Raw genomic sequence first — 7,506 nt, 5'->3', positions numbered from 1 at the left:
GGCTGGGGATTTAGCTCAGCGGCAAAGCGCCTGCCTGGCAAGCGCAAGGTCGTGAGTTCAGTTCCTGGTACCGGAGAAAAACCAAAAAAAAAAAAAAAACCAAAAAAAAAAACAAAAAGAAACATCCCCAGCTGACTTGAATGTACGGCTCTAAATCAGCCTTAGGGGATACATACACTGGAGAGATTATGAAAATCATCTTCCCCTCCCTCATTGTACAGCACCTCAGGGCCAGCAATGAAAGGAACTTGTCTTCCTGAAAGACAGAGAGCTGTGTCATCTAGAAGCCAATGGCTGTACCACGTACATCCTCAGTTTAGCGCCCAAGGCCCTGCCCCCTGAGCCCTGCAGACCCTGCCGCTCAATGCTTCCACACCTGTACTGGAGGAAGCAGCATGTGACTTGCTCCTCTTCTCAGGCTGTTTTCCCATTTCCCTGCAGCCTCAGCCCTTGACCCCTCAGCCCTTGTGTAGGGGTCCTTCTTAGTTGCTCTTGGTTGATCATGGGCTGCGATTAGCCAGCTGAGTTCTCCATCTTCTGAAGCACTGTGGTCATGTCTCCAGGAACCTGGCTCCCTGTCCCTTGGGAGTCCTTTCAGTGCTTTTGTGCCCCTGATGAGAGAATTCAGTTAAGACACATAGGTGGCCATGCAGAAGTACAGGTAGAATTTACTGTAAAGTGGGTTTAGGGAGAGTAACACCATGTGGTGAGAAAGCAGGCAGTGTCACAAAGACATCTGCACCAAGTATGAGTTTGGAAACTTTTTGTGCACACAAGAGTTACTCCTAAGAGCCAGGTGGGGTGGTGCACACCTGTAATCCCAACTGTGGGAGGCTCAGGCAGGAGGATCACAAGTTTGAGGCACCCCAGCCTGAGCAGCTTAGTGACTTAGCAAGAGACCTTTTTTTTTTTTTTTATTTTAAAGAGTAACAGACAGAAAACATAGTAATAGGGGGATTTACCGAATTACAGACAAAGTGGTAGGACATTATCAATGGTTGTTATTTTACCTATTGGTATCTTCAAGATAATTTCTCAGGATAACAGATAGACAAATAATAGTGAGTTACAGACAAAATTGGTAGGAAATTATCAATGGTTGTTGTACTATACTTTGGTTTCTTCAAAATGGTTTGTAGAGAAAAGAGAGCTATACATGAGTGATCAATTAAATAATCATTGACTTTTCTCAATGGTTGTAGGAAACACATAGTAATAAACATACATCCATTTGTGAAATAGCACAGGAACAATACAAACATTACAGAGTTATGGACAGATTGGTAGGAAATTATCAATGGCTGCTGTAATACATGTTGGTATCTTCAAAGTGGTTTCTCAGGAAAACAGATATGCAAGAAAGAGCTAACAAGTAGTTACAGCCTAAGGGTTGTCAAAAATAGTGGATAACCTCCTCATCAGTTACTCCTTTCACTGAGGTGTGACAGCTGGAAGGAAGGCGAGGACTGAAAAGAAGGACCGAGAGACTAGCACCAGTGTCCAGCAATAGGCTGTTTTCTTTTTCCTCTATAGTCAAGATTACGTGGGGCTCCTCCTTGGAGATGATGGTCTGGCCAGAGGGAGAGGCAGAGTATGCCCTGGACCCCTAAGAGACATTTTTTCAAATTAAAATTAAAAAAATAAATAAATAAAAGGGCTGGGGATATAGCCCAGTGCAAAGACCTTGGGTTGAATCTCAAGTACTGCAAAATGAAACAAAACCCCACAGAAAAACCAAACCAAAACGAAAGCCTACCCCCACAAACACACATACAGTTACTCCTGGGGTTCAGGGAACTTGACTAATTACGATGCTTAGAAGGTTCTTTGCAATTGTTAAATATCCTCTTGTTCTTTCAGATGGTCAGTGTTCCTTCCGGGGTCTTAACCATGGAAGAAACTTTCTTGGTATCATTGGCCTGCAGGCTATGGCAACTAGGGGTACTGTACGACTTGTTCTAGAAGTAGGGGCCCTGTGTGTTTGGCTCTGAGACCTAATAAATGATTATAAATATAATATACACTGAGGTCTTTCTTTATTAACTATAACCGGTAAAACATGCTATTTGGACTCCCTCTTTGTCCCTCAGCCCCCGAATGTCTAACTACCAGCCTTACAATCATTTCCTGCTCTTTACTACAGTATCTGCTTTGCCAGTCTGCAAACTCCTTAAGGATAAGAACCAGGTCTGGTTTACTTACTCACCCGTCAGGCCCTAACACGCTGTCAGGCACTTTGTAAGCGCTCAGTCTATCTGATGTGACTAATGATTTGTAACGTGTCTTCCAGACCTACCTAATTTCGTATTTTTCTATTGTGAAATCCCAGAGGGTAGGGACCTGATACTGTTTCCTTCTCCTTCTCACTTATGAGCTTCCATGTGCCCGAGGACAATAGGCACTTGTTCGCCATACAAGCTGACTGGTTCGGCTTGTAGCCATTCCCACAGTACGTGTAGACTTGGCTCAGGGCAGCGTGCACAGGGAAGCCCAGAGGACCCAGCTGGGTTGCAAAATCCTAGGCAGGGAAAGGATCAGGTTTCAGGGTGAATTGTCTTGAGCCTGGACTGAGATTTATTGGCTTCTAAAAAAGCTACCAAGCTTTGAAGTTGTGACCTCAAATCTATTTCCTGAAGCTTCCGGCCTATATGTAGGGACTGAGATGGGTGGGTGCTACATATATGTGTATGGGTAGATAAATTAATTTGGACGTTTAAATGTAACCATATGCTGACTATCTGAATAAGAGCACCCAGAAAGGGAAAAGAAAAAAAGAAAAAGAAAAGTAAAGAAAAGAAAGAGCAGAAGGGAGTTGAAACCAAATGTCACATCGTATTAAAGATGAAATTCTTTACCTGTGTCCATGAACCCTACAGTAATGTGCCCCAGCCTGCCTGTCCAGCTTTGCCTCTTTCCCTCCCGTACACACTGTGTCTGTAGACCCTAAGCCCAGCACTTGCTGTCATGCTCCAGTGCCTTCACACAAGCGATTCTCTATACACAGAACGCTCTGCCCGCTTCTTGTAACTTAGGGAGTCTTCCTTGTCCTTCAAATCCCAGGTCAAGCAGTACCTTTACCAGGAAGCTTGTCCTCACTCTTACCCCTGATTTGGCCTGGAAAACTCTGTAGGCATCATCTCTTTTTCTTCCTCTGTGGTACTGGGAATCGAACCTAGGGACTTATGTGGTGCTTTTCCACTGAACTATGCCCAACCCCAACCTAACTATGCTTCTTTTTGTGAGTATTGATCATACATTTTTCCTGTTGTCTGTCTTTTCCCCCATTAGACTTGAGCACCTTGGTGGCAGGGACTAGGTCTTACTCACTTCTGTGTCCTCAGTGTTCTGTGTATAGCACAACTCAAAGGAGATGTATTCGTTGGGCACATGATCCAGTAGAAAAAAATAAAGAGTAAAAGAATTATCAGGGCTGGCTGTGGTGATGCACACCTGTGATCCCAGCGCTCAGGAGGATTTCTGTGAGTTAAAGTTCAGTTTGGGGAGCTGGGTGTGGTGGTGCACGCCTGTAATCCCAGCACTCAGGAAAATGGGCCAGGAGGTTTTCTGTGAGTTCAAGTTCAGCCTGGGCTACATGGTGAGTTCAAGACCAGCCTGAACTGCAGTGAGACCTTGCCTCAAGAACAAACAAACAAATAACAACAACAAGAAAAGGATTACTATTAATTAGGGAATTTGCCACCCACAGAATCCTTGTTTAGGAAGGGCTTAGTACAGCCTTGGTATTTGTTGGAGAATAAATTATTTACATGAATCTGACCTCCCAGAAAAGGGCTAGAATAGTAAACAGATGATAAACCAAGATGCCTGAATTTTGCACACACATCTGTGGCAGATTCTCAATTTGTAGGATATGAACAGATGAACCCTTATAAAAGGGTATCCTGCAGACCTCCAAGAAAATGTGCACATGAATTACTAAATCTGGATCAGTTGCTAGTTCTGGGAGTCAATTTAATTCTAAAACATGAGGCAAGGAAGTCATTCTTCTGGCTAAGCGTTAGTTTCCTCATCTGTGAGATGGGAATAATAACATCCAGAGTGCAAGGTTCATAGGAGGGTTTTATAGTACCTAATAGCTATTTAACAATTATATCATTTTAGCTTATTCTAAGAGCCTTATTTACATAGTAAAAATATGTAGTAATCCAACTAACACTTACTAGATTGCTAACACTTACTAAAATGTGAGGTAAATCATAACACAAACTTCATATATAAAGAAACCCAGACACAGAAAAGTGTGGATCTGGGAGTGAACCTAGACAGATTGGTTTGCTCCAGAGTCTGTGCTATAAGTGAAACAGGAGACCGACCGCCCGGTTTCTCTGACAGAACCAACAAGACACAGAATAGCCTGTCAAAGCGTAGTTTATTGCCGGTGTTTCTCGAGCAACTAGTGTCCACCGAGAGCCCAAAACAATGGGCTTGTTTCCACTTGTTTCCACTTTTATATTGTTTCTCTCCTACAGGGCAGTCTTCCATTGGGAATCAACACAAAGCAAAGCCACAGAAGTATAACTGATAATTTAACAGTGGTCAAGGAAGCAGGGACTTCACACAGACCTTTCCAGGTCTGCTGTGCTCCACTGACATTTACCTCACAACTGAACCTGTGCATGACCAGGGCCAAAACCGTCAGTCTCCTCTGGGAGCTTAGCTACTATCAATTTTCCAAAGCAGCTTAGCTGTACAGTTAACCCATACTTGTCCAGATTCACCCTAAGAGGTGGTCTTCTCTCTCATAAGCACAAGACTATAATCTAATTATGTGATAATGAGATAATTATGTGAATGGGAAGGTGTCTAACCTGTCCTGACTGCATAACAAGTACTGAGAATAAGAAAGGTAATTCAGTACATGTAGTTGATGAGAAGAAAGAAAATGGGTTAATATTAAGGGAAAAAGTTACCTTGTTCCTTTTTATTTATTTATTTATTTTTTTACTCTTTTGTTTTTTTCTTTTTTGGTTTTTCTCTGGTACCAGGAACCGAACTCACGACCTTGCACTTGCCAGGCAGACGCTTTTGCCACTGAGCTAAATCCCCAGCCCCCTTGTTCCTTTTTAAAATGTCTTCTCTTTCAACTATGGTGTTCTCTTGTGATTGATTTACTGCCTGAGGTCTGGTCTATCTTAGTGTACCTAAAGGTAATCTGGCTCTGTTCTGTCCTGAGAAGCTGGAACAAGTTCTTAATGCTCAAGCCAGGGGACATTTGAGGGACACAAGGACAGCATGAGGTTTATTCCCTCCAGTCAGGCCGTGCTCTGGGCCCTGGAGACAGAGATAAATGAAATCCTGCTCTCAAGGAGCTCTCAGCCTAGTTGGGAGGCAAATAAAAGGATAACTCCAGTGGAGCAGAATCTAAGTTCAGAAAGGCTGAGCTGCTTAGCGATGCAGGGGATGATCAGGAAGGGCCTCCCAGAGGCACCTGAATCTAGTATTAGAGGACAAGCAGAAGGCATATCTGAAAAAAGTAAGAAAAGATTGGTTGGCCAAGGAAAAACCATGAACAAAGGTATAGAGCTGCTGGGTGCAGTGGCACACACCTGTAATCCCAGCTACTGAGCAGGCTGAGGCAGGAGAATCGAGAGTTTCAGGCCAGCCTGGACAACTTAGTGAAAACCTGTGTCCAAATAAAGACTAAAAAGGACTGGGGATGTAGTTCAGTGGTACAATGCCCCTGGGTTTGATTCTCAGTGCTGCAAACAAACAAATAAACCATCACAACCCTGACATAGTATGTACCGCAAGGGCCCTATTCAGTACAGCTACAGCAGAGCTGGAGGATATGGAGTGAAGGTCTTGATGACCAAGACATAAACAGAGGCCAAGTGGCAAGTGACTCAATGACCTCATTCACGGTTTGACCCTTGTTCTGTAAGAGATGTTATACCTAAAGAGGACTATAATATGGTTTAGAAAGATAATTTTGGCAAAGGCAGGAAGACTGTAAGTTTGAAGTTGACCTGGGCAATTTAATGAAAAACCATCTCAAAAGAGAATAGAAAAAGTTGAGGATGTAGGGAGGAGGAAGTAAAGTGCTCTGCAGTACCAAAAAAAGAAACACCCAACTTGTACACAAGTGTTCCTAACATTATTCACACTAGCCAAAAAAAATATAAACAAATGTCCAGCAACTCATGAACAGATGAGTAAAATGTGATATATCCGTGCCATAGAATATTATTCAGCTACAAAAAGGAATTCAGTCCTGATATGTGCTGCAATATGGATGAGCCTTGTAAACAACACTAAATAGAAGAAACCAGACACAAAAGACCACATATGATACAATTCCATTTGTATTACATGTTCAAGATATGTAATCTACATAGCTAGAATGTAGATTAGTGGTTGCTGGGGGTGGAGGGGAGGGGAGAACAGAGACCGCTGTTAGACATGAGTTTCCGAAATTGTCGGTGGTGGTATCACTGGGCTGGGTCCGAGAGGCTGAAAAGAGGAATCTGTCCCACCCTTGTAAGAGTCTGGATTTACAGGCGAACTGTAAAATGACCTTCAGGAATTTTTTAAAAGTGAGGTTTTTTTTTTCTTTTAAGGGAAAAAATACTTGATTAACTTTTGTGTCTTGAATCTGCAGGGTTTTTTTTAAAGTACAATTTAAAATTTTGATTTCCTTGTCTCCTTTTTACCTTGTTTTTATTTCTCTTATCTTACCTCATTTCTACCTCTCAGAATTTTGGTCCCTTACCCTTTTTCTTGGTTCCTTATTTTTAAGGGGTCACAGAAGGCCTAATGGTCTGAATTCATGTAACTGCTTCAGGGTGAGGAGAGACATTGATCCTGCCTCCCAAGGGACTGAAAATCTCTTGACTGATCTATGGAGAAAGTAGGAATATCTGGTTCTGTCTTTTAAAAATTTTAGTTATTTAGAGACAGAGTTTGGGGCTGGGGATTTAGCTCAGCGGCACAGCGCCTGCCTGGCAAGTGCAAGGTCTTGAGTTTGATTCTCGGTACCGGAAAAAAAAAAAAAAAAAAAAAAACAAACAAAAAATAGAGACGGGGTTTCACTATGTAGTCCAGCCTGGCCTTGAACTAACTCTGTAGTCCAGGCTGGCCTCAAATTAGCAGTAGTCCTCCTGCCTCAGCCTCCCAAGTGCTAGCATTACAGGTGTGGACCACCATGACCAGCACGGTTCTAACTTTTGAAGAGAAATTATCTTCTGATAGTCTGAAAAAAGAAAGCAAGGGCATGTGAGACATTAGCCCACAACAACAATGGATCATGTAACACAAAAGAATTCTAATGTATCATAGCCAGAAAAATTAGAACTTTTTTTTAACCAGATTGTTCTAGAGGACCAGGATGTTAGCCAGTCATTAAAGCTTATGGCAGAGTCTGGTGTTCTACCAATTTGTGAATGTAGATGTAATGTTAAAGACACATTTACAGAGTTGTCAGTAAAGTACATATATATTTTTTTTATTTTAAAGAATAAAAGAAGGATAACATAATAATAGGGGGGA

Source organism: Chinchilla lanigera, unplaced genomic scaffold, assembly GCF_000276665.1.
Source record: "Chinchilla lanigera isolate Chin_1 unplaced genomic scaffold, ChiLan1.0 scaffold00063, whole genome shotgun sequence".
In the NCBI taxonomy this organism is placed as follows: Eukaryota; Metazoa; Chordata; class Mammalia; order Rodentia; family Chinchillidae; genus Chinchilla; species Chinchilla lanigera.
The sequence above is the reverse complement of the archived record's forward strand: the minus strand, read 5'-3'. Positions refer to the sequence as shown.